An 18,804-nucleotide genomic window follows, 5' to 3' on the forward strand; every position below is an offset into this window, starting at 1 on the left:
AAAATATTCACATTTATGGATAACATTTTTTGACTAATTGTTTTTAATCAGAGATGCAAATAAACCTGTCTCGATTTTTTTTGTGCTGATTCTGAATCCATGCAAATTTTTTCTCTAGCACATCATGTTTTAATAATTATAATAATACTTATCATAATAATAATAATAATAATAATAATAGTTGTAACATATTTTGTAATATTTAAGTGTTAGGTTCAGGTCGCACAGTGGACGACTAGTTAGCATGACCACCTCACAGTGCAGAGGTACCGGGTTCGATTCCAGCTCTGGCCTCTCTGTGTGGAGTTTGCATGCTCGCCCCGTGCCTGCCTGGGTTTTCACCAGGTACTCTGCTTTCCTCCCACATTCCAAAAACATACATGGCGCGTTAACGCAATACTCCAAATTGTCCCTAGGTGTGATTATGAGTGTGAATAGTCTGCGACCGGCTGCAAACCAATTCAGGGTGTACCCTGCCGACTGCCCAAAGACAGCGGGGATAGGCTCCGGCACGCCCGCAACCACGGCTCGAGTATAAGCGGCTCGAACAATGGATGGATGGATGAGTGAGGTTCAGCAACAGGTGGATTTTGTTTTCTGAAACATCATATCTATAAATTACAACACATGGTTAAAAATCTGCATTGGGAAAGCTGTATAACTGTCCAAGATTGGCTTGGCGACCATTAACGTTGGCTTCCATTAATACTGATTAAGGAAACAATCTGCTCAGCTCAAAATCAATGGGCTTGTGTCTGTTGTCAAGCGGCTTGTTGAATGAGTCAGTGGCAATTGATTAATTAAGGTACGGTCAATTTATTTTGAATTAATTAGGGTCCTACTGCTACAGCAATATCAGTATTAGTATTGTGACTGTGTTTTGGGTTGGGTCTTTGATGTTGTCCGTTGCTTTGGTTACTTTACATTTATTTTGGCATATAGAACTGAGCATGGCCTGAAATCAGGTTGGAGATTCGGGTCTGCAGTGCCTAAAACGGCCGGGGACAGTGTCACTCATTGATCTGCGCCCAGGCACCTCCATGCAGACTGTTGTTGTGAGCAGGTCTGCAGCCCCTTTATTTGCAGAGCCGGGCAGATTTAAGCGGTGCCAGAGTCAAGCGGTCGGGATGTGCAGTGAATACAGTCTGCGAGATAAACAGTGCCTTGTTTAGCCATTTCTTTGCCGCTGCTGAGCCAGCTGATAACAGCGGTGGGAGGGGCAGGCGGCTCTCTGAGGCAGTCGAAAAGGCGAGAGGGAGGCAGACACTCTGGCAGCACTGGCCTCCCCGCCGCCTTTACTCCCCGCTGCCAGGCTAATCTCGCCTCTTTTCTTTTCAGTCTCCCTTCACAAAGCGTGATTGTGCCAATGAATTTGCAAATAAAACATGAAAACTTTCAGTCAGGATGAGGGTTGACCAATTTTGAAAAATGATCTAATTGTAACTTTCCTCCCCTCCAAATTGCGATGACGATTTAACGTGTGATTATTTTTTTCAAGGGCCTCTTCTCACGTCTTTTTATTGAACAAATACAAGCAATAATTTTCATTGTATTACAATAAACAAAATCCGATTTGTTTACTACATGCTAGCAGAAGAAAGATGGGAGATGAACTACTCTCCCACTCAACACCGCAAGCTGTCGTCTCATTGTCTTGGCCCGGCACCAGTCGCTGGAGTAATTGCAGCAGCGCGGCATTGTGGGGAATGCTCTGCATTCCGCCTTCCACAAAGACGTTTTTCTTCTTTAGCCTCGCTCGCACTTGAAAACATCTCAAACGCCGTTGTTTCCTCAGGGATGCTGACATGAGATCATCATGTAATGTACATATGTGAGATGTCTACATCAGGCACGACTTATGATGAGCTCTCAAATGTGTTCTATAATACCGGTCAATACTAAGCAGGCCTTTCACCAAAGTCTTAAATGGCTTTCCCGAGCTGGAACTTCAATTGCATTGGAATCAATAAAAAAAAGACCTTATTTCATGCGCGTTGTGGGCCTTGATCAACAGCCATCCATTGTAACTTCACAACCTGACTCGTAGAGCCGTATTTCGAGCCCGACCAAAACCAAAGCATCAGCGATCAATAATGGAGGAATGTCTTGCCTAGAACCCATGAAAAGTTTCTACGGCGACCCCACCCATATTCTGAAAGGGCCACATCTGTTTCCAATATCGCTGCCTCTGTGCTGGAGAGTTACACAATCATCAGCAAGTGTGCTTTTTCTTTTTCTTTTTTTTTTCTAAGACAGAAACAATCACAAATATGGATGAGGACCAATACCAACACCCTTTTATGGCACACCAAAGGAATGAAGTACAAGATGTCACTGTGATCACTGGGCTAGGAGGATGTGTTTAATAGTGTGCTGTTTGGAATGTATGCACCTGGGGGGGCATTGTAGTTTCAATAATCCAACTGAGACTTTGTTTATGTTTCCTCACTCCTGGACCCCCCCCCCCCAAAAAGGTTTTATTTTGTAAAATATTCCTTGAAGCAACTCACTGAAGAGTAATATTGGGAAATTACAGCATTTTGCAAGAATTATCCTGCCGTATCCTTGCTGTGTGCCAGTCTTTGAGATGTTTTTGAGAGGGCTGACATAAATCTCTTCCAGAGACAGTGTTGTGACTCCTGATCACCTTTCTTGAACCCACCCAGTTGGCACTGTGATATATGTCGATGGATTTACAGTGTTCCCTCGCTATTTAACTGTTCAGTTATTGAGTCTTTATTCTGTCGCAGGGTTTCAATTGTAGCCAGAACTTAATCTATTGCGGGTTTACGTCGTAAGTTTTCTTGCTGTTTTTCTTCCTTCTAAGATGTACCAGTCCAAAAAGGTCGGGGGGCCTAAATTTGTTTTACAAAAACCGAAAGGTTCGGAAATACACTCCGACCGCACTGCCTCACTCAGACCATTTGGAAATTCAGAATGTTGTTCAAATGTGCCGTTCGGTCATGCGGTTCCCCCGAAGAAAATGGCGTAGTTGAAGCATGAGCTGCTGATTACAGGCTGCGAAGAAGACTGATGTGAGTGGAGCTTATTCTGCCCACCCCACAGTACACACGGCCGCTTAAAGTTCTTTGTTTTTTAAATGGCTTTCTTTAACCAGAGTTCCATGTCGCATTGTGTCCAAGAGATACATTCCTGACGGGTTACTGGAGCTTTTGGTGCAGTAAATCCTTGTTGTGGAGATTGAAATCTTGTTCCCATGATGACCATTCTTCATCTTTGAAATGGAAGATGAAGAAGAACAACGCACGCCGGAAGTATAAGGATTTACAGCTCCGGTCGTTATTTTCCATTTTGCAGTTCAAAAGTTATGTAACTTTTATTACGTGTAACAAGTGTTGGTTGAGAAGTGTGGAAACTGGGGGTTCATAATGGCTCAGAGGTGCCACTCCAAACCCCCCGCCAAAAAGTCAACCTCTACCTCATGGAAATTCACCTATCACAGGAAATCCTGGCACGTATTACCCGTACAAAAGTGGTACAACATTCTTGTAGAAATCTCTACACGTGACATCCGCTCGGCTTAGTGCAACGTGGTGACTAAAGTGACAGTTGACAACATCTTGAATCCAGCCCTCACCTTATAAATGTGGACCGGCTCGTCTCATTTTCATGACTAGTCAAGTAAAGCATCCTCCGAGCCCTTGACTTTAACACTCAGTGTAATTAGCCGCTTTGTATTTTAACAATGTGCCTGAAAATATTCAAGACATCTGGCCAGGCACATTAAAGACAACTGTCTCAGTGGGAAGCTCTTCCTCACATATGGGAATTCTCACGACTGCACCGGGAAAGAGCCTCCATAAAATATCTTTACAGTCTAAATAGCCCGAATCACACATTACAAGAGGCGCTGGAATGCATTCTACCATATTTCAACTGGATGACAGACATTTTTGTCACACCCTTACTTATACATGACTCAAAATAGCTGCCAATGGTCGCAAATTGCCGTGTCATTTCATCTAGTTTGTTTCATTTGTCCAAAAATGTCCGACCATAAGTAGACTGATTAGAACTGTTCCATGTCTGATGGACCGGCTAGCACGGAGGCGAAGACCAGTGGGAAATACAAATCAAATCAGCAATGCAAGGCAAGTTGGAAAAGAGCAGCGGTGAAATCAACTTAGTAGTGAGGTTTCTTTACTTGCACAGCTCTCGTCAAGTATGCTGAGCAGTTCATGACACCCTTTACCTTTCCTCATCACATAAAACACAAACCTGTCTGGCTTTTGGCTTTGTTTGATTAAATACTTTCCGAACAATGCCCAATGTTCTCAAACTGGTTCTCTACCCCGTGCAAACTGGTGTAGACTATGATTCAGCCCAGATGAGGAAACACAATGGGCTGACCTTAATGAGTAAGATAAAGTTAGTATGTCACCGGAGCCTGGGTGATAACATTTATGACCCGTGTCTCTAGTTAGCTTTGTGCATGGGTGGTGCCCCACTGGTGCCACTTTGTCTTCGACACAGCTGATAGAATATTTCTCGTCTGTTTCCCACAGTAGAATGCAAGCTCTGCCCCTATCCCCATCCGCCATCATACGCCTATCGGCAACACTCAACTCCACCCATCCAGTCAGTCACGCCCGATGGCAGACTACGAAGCAGTGAGGGCTGCCAGTCATATCGGCTTCATCAGACCCTGAAGATAGTGAGGAGACTGGCGTCTGAACCTGCCAACTAGTTAGACCGGGGTTCGGCAACCCGCGGCTCCGGAGCCGCATTCGGCTCTTTAGCGCCCTCTAGTGGCTCCCTGGAGCTTTTCAAAAATGTTTGAAAATGGAAAAAGATGAGTGAGTGAAATTTTTTTTTTTAGGAGGACAAACATTCTGAACATTTTCCAATGCTGGAAAAATGTGTATCAAATTAATATTACATTTCAACATTTCTGTCAACGAAGATGTGCGTCATCGGCTGCGACACGTTTCTATTCGCAGGGCGGGATGCCTGAAGGAACGGCGTTTCATGTCCAATTCACAGAGGGAACTGGCAAAGAATGGCAATCTGAAGGACCGAGAGAAGCATTTTAAAACGGTACACGTCAGCTATGGAAGTTAACATGCTGCAAAAGTGCGTCCCGTGCCTCGTTCATCTCAGGGGCTGTTATGTCTGTTGCTCATTATAGCATGCGTGTGTGAGTGCTTGCGTGTGCGTGCGTGTGCGGTCACGGGTCGATCGTGGGAGGCTGGTTGATCGGAAAATAGAGATTTGGTCAAAAAAGGTTGCGCCGTTCCCCCCTGCTCTACAGGATGCAATGCGGGGGGGGGGGGGGGGGGTTAACTCATTCAGTACCAGCCAATTCTAAACCAAGTCTGAAATGACATATAAAAACGTCTTTGGGAGTGAATGAGTTTTAATCAGGAAGGCTCATTGTGTATTTGTAGCCAACTTAGTCATTTTGATAGTAGGCTAATATAGCTAATATAGATACATACAGCGTGTTGCGCTCTTTAAAAAGCTTTTAATTTGCTGCGGCTCCAGACACATTTGTTTTTCGTTTTTTTGGTCCAATATGGCCCTTTCAAGATTTTGGGTTGCCAACCCCTGAGTTAGACACTACTTGTATAAGTAGCGGGACAGTTTCTGCTCCCTGTTCTCATGCAGGGTTTTGATATTGGTTGGTTTGATATTTTTTGCGCCGCCTGTCCTCATTTGAGCCACGGGTGAGTTGGAGCCTATCCTTGCTGACTTTTGGCCCCTGGTCTGGTTGGCAGCCAATCGCAGGTCACATTTAGACTAACAGGTATTTACACTCCAATCCGTGGACAAATTAGATGATTCATTTACCCTAGGAATCATGTTAATATGAATGTGGAGGGAAATTGGTGAAGAGCCAAGATTCAAATTACAACCCTCAGAACTGTGAGCAATAAATGCGGACGATCCAGACAATGTGCTGCGCATCTCTGGAATTAATTACTTATTTCCTGTGAGAAATGGGAAAAACGGTTTCCTTCTTTCCTGGTTCACGGATAATGACGATGAATGGGCTGAGCTTTCCCATTCGCAACACACTGGCGCAAACTATGAGATGCCCAAATCAACTCCCCAATCCACACCGACTAGATTGAAATTTCTAAATTGTAAATTGTCAAGTATTTATTGTAAAAGGGTGTACTTTGCTACCACGTGGATGCCAACAGTGTATGATATAAAAACATCAATTATAATAATACAAAGCAAAAAAAAAAACGAAATGCAAGAGAGGCATAAAAGTGCACTATAAAGGAATACAACAGGGTTGAAAACCTACATGGCAACAACAAATCATAAAAGGGTGAGGCAATTGCAGTTCACAGGTTGCATATAGGGCGCAGTTTCTTGCTGGGGTGATCACAAGACCATGTTCGCTGAGTGCTGGTCCATCCTAGAAAGATTCACAAGTCGGGAGAGTTCTTCTGGATCTGAAGCAACAGAGGTCTTGACCTTTCAAGTAGCAATGCCAGGAGTGAATACTTAACTAAACACCAGCCAAGCAGCGTCTCTGATTGTAAGCTACGCTAAAGGAGGTCAGCGGGGACTCCGAATAAATGGCCGTGTCGCCAGTGCTCTCTGCTGCTGAGTCGACTGACGGAATAATGAACCGCACTGGCTTGTTTGATTTCCTCTGGAGACAGCTGAGTGGGAGTCTGATCCTCATTCAGCCTTGGCTCCCACTAACCCAATCTGCTCTTTCTCTCCGTCTCTGACCTACAGACAGTGTCTGTGCAGGCCTTTTTAGGAGCCATCTATGCACTGTGATTTATTGTAAATTAAAACACTGGGAGCTCAGTTGCGGGGCTTAAATGCCCTCTCTGACTACCTGGCCATGCTCCATAGAGTCTGGGCTGGATTCCATTTCCTCTCATGTCAACATTGTTGCTATTGTAGCTGACCAATAATTCACACGAAATTGTGTGTTTTCAAGAGGAAGGAGCGCTGAGCCCTGGAGTTTGTGGCGCATACTCATCACACTAAAATTAGACTGGAGGCATATATGAATATTTTATAGACCACAATATGTAGCAGTTGCAAACACCGAGTGTGCCGGTAGAGTGTTTTTGGGTGGATTTCACCGCATTGTGGTCATAATACATAGTAATTAGGGCTGCGTGATATTATAGCGCAGAAGTAAGACAGAGCCTCACAGGCGCAGTCATGAAAGCGCACAACGAATGCAGTATGCTTCTTCTGGGAAAGCAGCAGCCTGGACGAGCGTGGAGGCAGTCAGCGGTGATGTGTCTTGGCAGGCCAAGATAGGGGCAACCGAGTCACGGACCCAGTCATCATCATCTGGCCACACATTCCAACCCTATCTGTGCAGTAAACTGGATCTCCTTCTCCTGCTTATCAGCCGTGAGGAATTTTCTATCCAGTCTCCCCCCCCCCCCCTGATTTTTACACTTTTTATCCTCTTTCTTCCAGTCCCTTACTTTCCTCTGACACAAAGCAGAAGCGGTTAATGGTCATTAAGGCATGGGAGGAGATGGTAGGCGGCTCCTTGAACCCAAACCGCTCTGCTGCACGCTGCGTCACTATGAAGGGGGGCCCCCGTGGCCCCGAGGGAGCAGCGTTCACACGTGGGATACATTGAAATAGTCATTACTTTATGCAAATTATAGGTGCCGAAACTGGTGACTTTTTTTGATATTAATAAGAATAATCAGAATATAGTACAAAGATTATGCGGCTAAATTCGTAATTGAGATGATAAAGGGGAAAACTTGTGCTAAGAGAAGAATGAATAATTTTTCACAAATATTTCATGATATTTCTTAAACTATGGTCATGAGCTGTGGGTTATGACCGAAAGAACGAGATCACGGATACAAGCACCCAAAGAGAGTTTCCTCCGCATGGTGTCCGGGCTCTCCCTTAGAGATAAGGCGAGAAGCTCAGTCATCCGTGAAGGGCTCAGAGTCAAGCCGCTTCTCCTCTATGTCGAGAGGAGCCAGATGAGGTGGCTTGGGCATCTGATTAGGATGCCTCCTGGGCCTGTTGAGGTGTTCTGGGCATGTCCTACTGGTAGGAGGTCCTGGGGATGACCCAGGACACAATGGGGAGACTGTATCTCCCAGCTGGACTGGGAACGCCTTGGGATCACCCGGGAAGAGCTGGAAGAAGTGGCTGGGGAGATGGAAGCTAAAGCTGTTGCCCCCCCGCGACCCAACCCCAGATAAGCGGTCGAGAAAGGATGGATAGATTTCCCGATATTATACTCTGTTAATATGTGGAACTACCCAGACAGTGGTTGCTAATCGTACAATGCCGTCTTCATGTTGGTTGAAGAAATTTGAGATCCGCTCACGAAAATTATATCATTTATGTACTATGTAAACAATGTTTGTGTTATCCTAAAAACATTATTCTGTAACGCTAAGCTGCTTTGTTTTTGGAACATGACACTGTTTATTTGTGAAAGTACAAACCATTTCTCGTCATGCAATACGAATAGGACATCCTAAGTAATAGAAAAAAGATAATTTCACTTCGGATACTTGATTTCTGGATAACTCATATTGTTTGTAGGTATTATTTGGGCCATACTATCGACAGTGTGATAAAGCAGCAATGAAAATGCTCAGTATGTCTAAATACACCTTTCATCAAAATGACACGAATCCACCATATTTTCATCACGGAAAAAAATGTGGCTTTATGGGATTGTTGATGCGGTTGTCGTAGCAACAACAAGAGACAGGGGTGAGTGGATGCTTCGCTGAGAGTGGGGTGGCTTACAGATAACGACAGATCACAGATAGTATGTCACCAGCGTGTGATGACTTGCCGCCAGTCCTCACGCAAAATGGTAGCCGTGGTCTAACTTCACACCATTCCATATAGTGCATTACTCCAAATTACTCAACACGAATGTTATAGTATATAGTATAATTATAGTTTCAATCATCAAGCATGTTTTTGTTTTTTTTACCATACAGCTGAACATCAGAGCTACTGCTTCAGTGCTCGCAGTGTTACATGATATTCGCACCAGTGCCAGAGCCAGTAAATCTGAAAACTGTTTCATCCCACTTGGAGTTTCCATTGGTAATCTTCCCATTGGTGCCGCAGCTATGTAGCAATTAAGCCCAGAAGGGGCGGAACCGAACAGAAATTCAGTAACTCTTCACACTCGGTATGCAATATAAACAATTGGGTGTTTCTATTGTAGAAATACAAGGATTCCATAAGTGAATCGTTTCGTAAGGCATTCATTCTCCCGAAATATTTTTAAACTAGACTATGCATCGACTGTATCCAGATGATTTTATCGTGTGCAACTACTGAAGAAATCATGAGTAAATTCAACAAAAACTTCTTTGGACTCGACAGTCTACAAAATGAAATCCCGCCACCATTCACATTGCCTTTGCAGTATCAAAGCACACAGGGGTCTCTCCCCCTACCCGTTCACTCCGGTGTGATGATAGATGACTGAGAGGAGCGCTTTGTTGGTAACTGAACTGACCTCATTTTCAAAATACCAGAAGCATTGCCTCTTAATTAAAAAATATACCTATACTGGGGTACATACTATATCCTGGTAGAAGTTAAACAGCACTGTGCATTTCAAAATAGTGCTGCTCTTGTTAAATTTGGGTGGAAAGATGGAGAAGGCTTGTTTGTTTTGTACACAGACCGGTTCAAGTTTTTGGTTTTGTTTTTTTTACCCCCTTCTGCTTGAACTACATTGGGAGAGAGGCCTCACGGGCAGGCTGAAAAGAAGGGATTTCAGTAATATCCACAAGGGAGCATGTAATTACTGACACAATGGCGTTGCGATCAGGTCACCCCCCCCCACCCCCCCCGAAAAGGCATTTAGTTAACGTGGCAGTGTTGTTCTCACCCTTATGTTTACTTTTAAAGCAGATCACAGACAAACAAAGAGCTGACCTGTCCCTACACTTGTGTACACTTTGATTCTATTTGTTGGAGAGTTGTTGACAAAACAGTCACACAAAGTTTGTCATTTAAACTGCTTGGTACACTCAAACAAGTCATAAACGCGTTGTACTTAATTTGCTTCTAATTCTGTGAAAAGGGTCAGGCATGCTCCAGATGAACTTCAGATAAGAGTGCAACGTTGCCACAGAACTGCATGTGATCGATCACACACCAGACACGGAGAAATGCATTTTGTCACTAGTTGCGCGTGCACACATTAACACACACACACACACACACACACACACACACACACACAATCTTGAGCACTAATTATACGCTATCTTACCATCAGCGTGGAGGATGGCAGATGTGCGTCTTTTAGAAATGTGATCCTCCAAAGCCAAGGCTTGCATCAATATTTCCATCCAGAAAAACTGTTATTTTCATCTGGTGTGAATGTAGAAAGTTCTCCTGGTAGAATTACAGTGAATGCGACGTTTGTAAAAAGTGAACCTGGACAGTGTGCGAGTGCAATGAAAGAATCTATGACACGTACAGATGCCTGATTAGTGATATCATTGCAAATACATCATCATGCAAAAGACAGCCCATTTATACTGTGAAGATGAGATGAACTATTCTTAAAATCTGCAATCAATTCCACATTATCGACCAAATTAATATCGCTCAAGGAATCAATTATTATCCCCACCTTCTATATCCTGAAAATCCAGCAAAAGCAACATCTATTCTTTTGATTACTTAATATCTGAATCAATTATGAAGACAGGTCGGGTTGAAAGCGGACATCTCAAGATTTGCTGAAACTCGCAGTGACCCGTAATCATACCGGTACATCATGACAGTTTGTTTGCTTTGCTAAAAAAAAACACTCAGGGCTGTGACCTACGCATATAAAAATGCACATTAAAACAGATTGCACTGTAGGGCATCTGATGAAAGAGATGAAATTACAGCACAAAGGCTTTGGTTTGAGTCATTTAAAGAACAACAACAACAACAAAAAAGTGATTTAGTAATGACAACGAAAAATTAGAGATTCATCATGTCACAATGTGAAGGGCTATGAAATTGACTTGCAAAGATAAGAGTTAATTGGGTGCATTTTAATAATGTTTTATGAACATTAATTAACCTCATTTCAGATTCAAGGTCAGGTAAAAAAAAAATTAAATCAATGAATCAAGAAAATAATAAAGTCTTTACATCATGAAATCATCTGTGGATAAAATTGCCCTAAATACACCACTGCACACGTGTGTGTGTGTGTGTGTGTGTGTGTGTGTGTGTGTGTGTGTGTGTGTGTGTGTGTGTGTGCGTGCGTGCGTATGACTTCTTAGAATGTGGACTCACCTTGAGCAAGGATCTCTTTCCACTTCCTTGAATGCTGTTTTAGTTGTTAACTTTTCACTCAGCTGTCCAGGTTCTCCCCCCTCCACTCATCAAAACCTTCGCCCACAATGCACCTGGAACAAGGCCAGTGTTGCTGTTAATTTGGCCTCATTATTAAGTTAAATACAGCACAGGCCTCGGTGCTGGAGATAATGAGCAGTGCAAAGCTGGCTGTGCTACTCCAAGCCTCCCTGCCCCAGCTATTACATAAATTAGAGAGTGGAAAATGACTCGAGGGTTGCGGAGGCATTAATTGAAGACATGAATGAAACTGTCTCTGATCACAGTAAACTCAGACTGGGAAGATTTCAGCCCCCTCTCCAAGACAGAGTAGTCCATTTGGGAACACAACATCTTTATGGTGTAGCAACATCGGTATGTCAAGAACGAAATGTTGTATTCAGGAGCTGAACCACAGTAAACAAAATGTCTTGACAATGTACGATGAATAATTGTCAAACCGTATTGTACTTGAGTTTGTGTTTAGATGAACTGGTGTGTTTAAAGGAACTTCTTTTGGCCCTGTTCAGTCAATAAGTCGCTTTGTGGGTGGCAGCATTTCTGTGAAGCCAGTCTTGCATAAAGAACCTGAAAGCAACACTTGAGTAAAAGTACAGGTGTCCTAACAGAAAATAACCGGTAGAAATTAAAGTGGCATTGTAAAATACTGCTTGAGTAAAAGTCTCGCACGAAGGTAACAGGCCTCCAATGTAGTGAGAAGGCCAACTTCAAAATAAAATCTGCCTGGCAGTGCTTGATGGTATGGCGACTGACCTGACGTGTCTTCCCTACTAGAAGTTTAATAGTTAGCACCCTGATTAAGTTGAAAATTCCATCATAAACTGTTGCCACCAGCAATACAAAGTCATCCTGAAATCATGTTCAATCACTAATTAACTAAGTAAAAAAATAAATAACCCTCTAATTACGCTGAGCCAACGTTAGCTGCTAGTAGCTAGCAGCTGGCTGCTAAGCAAGCGGGGCAGACAGACTGAGAAGAGCCATCGAACTTCATTTCAAAGGCAGTTTAATAGGCAAAAATGACTCTGGACATGTAAATGCTGAGAACCTGATACACCTGTAGTTCCTAAAGATTAATTTTTAACAAGATGGGGTTGCTAGCTAGCTATCTTAGCTAGCTAGCTAGATGTGAACTTCGCTGCTACCATAAGTAGGGAAGTCGAGGTAGCACAGTTTTCATACTTGTTTACATTACAAGACTGTGTATCGAAGCGAAGCAGAGCACATACACTTTAAAAATATACATGAGGGACAAACAAGACACTTTAACCACCTGGACAAACTTGACATGTTCAAATAGTGGAAAAATAGACACTTGTAAGGCCTAAAAATGTTCAAAGCTGTGTACTACTCTGGAGAGTTTGTCTTTAGTTACGGCAGGGACTGTCTGTCATCTTGCAATTCAGTCAAGACCGTGAGAGCCTCGAAGGTTTAGGAGTTCCTATGTTTAGACGACTTTGAGGGTTTTCCTGCTTTAGCCTTCTCTAAATTGTCCAAACATGACCACACTGGCATTCATTTGCACTATATCCCAATGCAGCTTATCCTGACCACACAGTGACAATGTTTTTTCTGGGAGATACTAAGGTGATAGCTGGCCAAAAAGTCTTTGAAACAAAATCGGCAGCTTACGGAGCTCAACGAGAGGCTCCATCTTGATATTAAAAGAGAGGGAAAGTTCAGCTTGCTGTTTAGGTTTTGGCTGAGCAAGGCTCTGCGAAGAGATTGGCCTCAGGTTTTGGCCTCGAACCTTGGCTTGCAGATGATGGTTTTGACGATACGTTTCTCGGAATTTAAAAGGACACAATTGGGTTTCAATTTTTTTCACTTTTCACACAGCCACGATTATTCAACACTGTTGTGTATCACAGAAAAAGCAAAATAGTATGCTGCATTAATTAACTGACGACGGTAGTATTAATGTCTTTATAGAGGGACATGTTGATGCAGTTGTTTATAAACAAGAACGGCTGGTAACCTCACTTCACAGAACTTTTGCAATCTGTTTCAAGTCAGAGGTTGCATTTAAGTGAGTTTTGTTCCATTGCTCCACTGAGACCCATCTCCCCTCGCTGCACAAGTTTAATTAAGCGTGTGGCTGGCGACAGTGTACAGCAAATTCCTGTCACAGTATTGTCCTCTTGCGGGCCTGCTTCTGCAGGAGAGCACTTAGCCATGTTTATAGCTACACAGGTTCAATGAAAGGCCAGCGGCACAATAGAGCGGGACAAGTTGGCTGAAGCACCGCTGTGATGAAAACAGCAAGGACTCAAAACAAAAATATAAAAGGAAAAACTTGGTAAGGAAACGACCAATCTTCGGTCCCTCGCTCTGTCATTGAATTGAACTCTGACAAAAACATTTCCTACACAACAGGGTCTTGTTATTTGCCTTACAACCGCTAATTGTAATTTGCTACATTAGTCAAAAACATTCCGTGCGGAATCCAAAATATTTTCCAGGGTTTGAGTAGCGAAAGTGAGTTTGGAATCCGATACAGGAGCCTGTTGGCAGGAGCCATTGGCTGAGTGAACAGGTGGGGTCATAAGAAGAGAGCATTGTAAATTTGTAACAAGTTACATCAATGTGCATGACACCGCTGGATGTTTCAAACTGGGCTCCTTTCATGTTGGCTTACCATCAGTAGAAGAGAAATCTGTGCATATTTGGCGTCGGTGTTGGTCTAAGTGCAGACGGGGAGGCCACATTAAAGGGGGGGAAGAAAAAAAACCCCGGGAGTTTGGGCATTGAGTAAATGTTTAGCTAACACTGCTTCATCACCTGCTCAGCAAATCGCTAAATAGTGGGCCGACGCTGACCATCAAATAAAGTCAGAGCGGCCAGTCTTCTCCTGGTGGCCTTCTCACCCCCAACCAGCCCCAGTGACCTGTCCTTTAGATCCCCCTCCCGCCAATGCTTTAATCCAGCTAACCTTGTCAAAACCACCAGACCTCATTCAGAACAAGCAGATGACTCTGTGCACGCCAGCAGCCTCTAAAAATAGAAATTTCATTGAGGAGCAGTGGGCTGAATGGGAGGTATTGTAAACAGCATGGCAGCCGAAAGCCTCTCGGGGGCTAACCTGGGAAAGTGATGGAAAGTGACGTGCTGCAGCCATGAGGCACGCAGTACAATAACAAACTGACACCATTGGGCCACTGTCCTTCACTTCACATCTAAAGGTTTTACTTGACCTTGAAACTGCCTAATAACCACAGTGCATTCCCTAGTTTGAAGCAACAAATCATGGTGACCGATGGTTACGGGAGAAGCTCCAAAGTGACGTTGGCTGTGGAACCAAATTTTTTATTTGACTTTTCAGGCATGTTTTTCCAGGAACTTCTGCCTGAACTCCAATTCCACTTTTGGCACTTCAACTGTATTTCCAAGGAAATAATTTCGGAAAACATTCAGTGACCAACTACTTTCTAAAAGGCAAAGAAAGTAACTGTGCTGCTTTCTTTGTAGACGGATTTTTTGGCATCATGACGTAGATCAATACAGTTGCCTCCTGGTAGGAGATGCAGTCGGTTTCATTGATAGCTAGCTAGCTTGATGTGAATTTCACTGCTACCATAAGTAGGTAAGTCAATTCACTTGTAAGTCGAGGTACCACTGTTTTCATATTTGTTTACATTACAAGACTGCGTATCGAAGCAAAGCAGAGCATATACACGTTAAAAATATATACGAGGGACAAACAAGACACTTCAACCACCTGGACAAACTTGACGTGTTCAAATAGTGGAAAAATAGACACTTGTAAGGCCTAAAAATGTTCAGTTCAGTTGCCTTCTGGTCGGAGATGCAGTCGGTTTCATTGATCGCTAGCTAGTTAGTTAGCTAGCTATCTTAGCTAGCTAGCTAGATAGCTAGATGTGAACTTCGCTGCTACCATAATTAGGTAAGTCAATTCACTTGAAAGTCGAGGTACCACTGTTTTCATACTTGTTTACATTACAAGACTATGTATCGAAGCGAAGCGAATATCTGGAATGACAGATATTCAGTCATGAATGAATAAAACTATGCTTAAAACTAATTTCCTTCCATCATTATCTTCATTCACAAAGATAAATTTGTGTTTGTTTGTTTGTTTTTGCTTCAGTCGCATAGGTGACATATTCATCAAGGTAACTATGAGGTTTAGGTTTTTGGTTCTGCAATGAGACTTCAGTCCGGCACCGAGGTACAAAACGGGAGAGGGAGGGAGGGGGGAGAGTGAGGACAAGAGCGGGAGAGAAGCTGAGCCACGTTTAAGCCACTCATTTAATTCACAATTCACACACAGATCCCCGCCAGGGGGGCAGGGATTTTGAGGAGGAGAGATCAGTAGCTAGGCTTAACTTAAAATGTCAAACGCTTTACTTTGACTTCATGGGGAAAAAAAAAGACCATTCAGAGACTCACGGCAAACCACATGCTATCAAACATTTGCCTGCCTTTTTATGAGAACCCCCCGCCCCCCCCCCCCAAAAAAAACATCAATGCACAGTCTGGCTCTTTCATGGAGCTTCAGCCCTGACGGCCAGCGATACCCAACGATCAAACTGCCACTAATGAGACAATTAGTGGTCATTTATTTTGTGTATGTGGAAGAAGGTGCCAAACTCAATGACCCATTCAATGCAATCTTAACTGACATTTATTCTAAAGAGAAGGCTTGCCTTCACAGAGAGAAATAAATCAGGGCACGCACATACCTTTTTTGAATACATTAAAAAAAATTGTGTTCACTATTCTTAGAGTATATGGTATACTTGAAATCATCAACACAACACACCACACGCATACCGATAGCTGACGTAGTAGCAAGACTGACCTGTGAGAGGCAGCATGTTGTCCCAGAGCAACCAGAAAATTCTGAAGAAAGAGAAGTAGCAGAAAAAAGATGATTGTGGTGAATGACTTATACAAACTCAACCAGTTGCTCTATCTCAGCTTGCCAGTGCACAGATGGGAATGGCAAACCATCACCTGGCATGCGTGTTATATTTTTATTTATGTTAGGTGGAAACTGTGAACACTACATATAAAACAACATGCTACAGCTTTCAAGTGAATTGAAAAAGAAAGACCAAAGTGACATGACCAGAGTGCTTTGCATATGTAAGTTAAAAACTCAAACCACCTGCACGAAATGACAATTCTCAACAATCAACAGACTCCAGAGCGTTATGAAATGTGTTTTACTGCTTGGTTAGTAAATCCACATTTTTCCAAGGGCAGTGTGAGAAACAACATTGCATCTGTCTGTTTTGCGGTGCAAATTAATTGTTCGTGAAAGCGGAAAAATGGGCACGTTCCAAACAATCAGTCACAGAGGTGCTATACCAGAGCTCCGGGGTTTGACGTGCTGACTGACATCCTCCCCTTTATTAGCCTATGGCAGAGTGCAGGCAATGAGTGAAGCTCGGTACGAAATCGTTCCCCTCTTTTCAGCTCTACACCCAAATCGCCCCCCCCCCCCCACCATGTATGTATTTGCTGAACCTCCTGAGCTGAAACCACTTCTGGTTCAGGAAAATATTTGTTGTTGGGCATCGCTTGGCAAGGCAATGACCAGGCAACGCAGCCTCCTAAATTGCTCAAAAATTGAATGAAAAAAAAGCACAACCAAATCAGAAAAAGCATACATGTATGACATTTCTTTTATACTCTTAGATGGAGAAACACTACAACCGTCCTGAGAGCACCCCATTCACAACTTACGAGTGAATTTCAAGGAACGGAAGATAAATGACGTAAGAGCTGGACAGGCTACCTGGTTGTGTGCTTCACTGGGACAGGAAATGTTGTGTTTGCATTGTGTCTCATCGGAGAGGTATTTCCAGGAACTCCTCAAGTGGCTTCCTCTGGATGAGCTGCCTAAAGCTTTGCGACTGACACCACAGACGACATACAGTGCATCATAAGTGAAACTTCCATTTCATTGGATGCCTTCAATTCAGATGTGTACGGAGCCTTTTGGCCATGAAGTTTGCAAATCACTTTCAAGGTTTATTTTGGATGGCAAAAAAATATTTTCAGTACGGAATTCTTTCAACAAATCAGGACTCCTTGCTATTTGCGTGTGCAACTGGCGCTGCTGAAGGTTCACACGCTTTTGATAAATGGCACCCTCTGCTGCTCAGTCTGTGAATCACCCCCCCCCCCCCCCCACACACACACACACACACAATCTAGTGAGTGGAGAAGACAACATGCAGTAGATCAGACGAGCCTAGAAAATTACCACCACGCCACCAAGCTTTGGAACTTACACTCATTTCAAAAACAAAAGCAATAAACCCAAAGAATGCTCAGCTAAACAATAGTGATCTCAGCCGCTGTTACAAAACAAAGGACTTTTTTTTTTTTTTTTTAAAGGAGCTGCTAGCGAGGTGAGTGATCAAAAAAAGTGTTCCGACAGCATACCAAAAGTCGAGCGCAGTGCTGTATCATTACAAACAAACCTTAATTACATGAAACCGTGGAAAACTCAATGATGGAGATGCATGTTCTCACTTTGCCGAAACCAGACACCCACAGCACCGGGATGAAAAACGCAACGGCAAATATATTTTATAATCACGGATATCAAGTGCAACCCATATTTGTCACGTCTGGTTTAAGAGCCAATCTGACGTTTGTTTGAATTTGTCGAGACACATGATTAGACATAATTCCATACAATCAGTAGTGGCAGTCGTTCATCGGGACTAAAGACATTTCATCTCGCTTGCTCGGTTTCTATTCAGCTTTCCAACAATAACACCTCCCCAATGAAAGGAAATTCCACCGCCTTCTCTGCCCTCGGCTGAAACACACTTAATCCTGCTCTGGTAATGAGGTCACCTCACCAGCTCCATTTTAGCCCTGGGATTTGGTTTGATGGCACATCTATCCTGAGTGAAAGTTCCAATTTTGAATCCACAATTCCCAATTTTTCATCCTCATGCTATGTTGAGAACCAACTTCCGACACCGCACTGAAGCAGTCAGATCACAAGATCAGCAAACGCCGCCTCAAGTGGAAGTGACAGCGTGTCTGCAAGACACATTAGCAGTGGGAGGAAATTGGAGGTAAACAGATACAAAAATGCAATCGCTGCTGGAAGCGGCGAGGCACGGGGGGCAGGAAATAAACTTGTATTTAAGCTGATTACCCGAGCAGAGGCCAGGCCTCTTCTTGCTCGGGCCTCTTCAGCAGCCCAAACCTTGCCACGACCAATGTTGTTAATTAGAGATTGTTCGGGGGGAAAAAAGGCACCCTTGTCAAACTCACTGTAGTGTTCGTGATGGCTGGCTGGAGGGGGACATGCCGAGCTCTTAATTGGGCCTGTATGCTGTATCGGTGGCTGGCCGGAGCGCTGGTGATGATTGCTGTGAGCAGGTGGCCGTGGTGGCAGCTCCATGCAGGCCGTCCCGGGCCAGCCTGTCTGTTCTCGTCAGGGCCTGGAAGACTGAGCAGACAGCTCCTGAGCCCTGCGCTCATTAC

The sequence above is a fragment of the Hippocampus guttulatus genome, chromosome 4 (assembly GCF_054856545.1).
Source record: "Hippocampus guttulatus isolate MCC_2025c chromosome 4, RoL_Hgut_1.0, whole genome shotgun sequence".
Taxonomy (NCBI): domain Eukaryota; kingdom Metazoa; phylum Chordata; class Actinopteri; order Syngnathiformes; family Syngnathidae; genus Hippocampus; species Hippocampus guttulatus.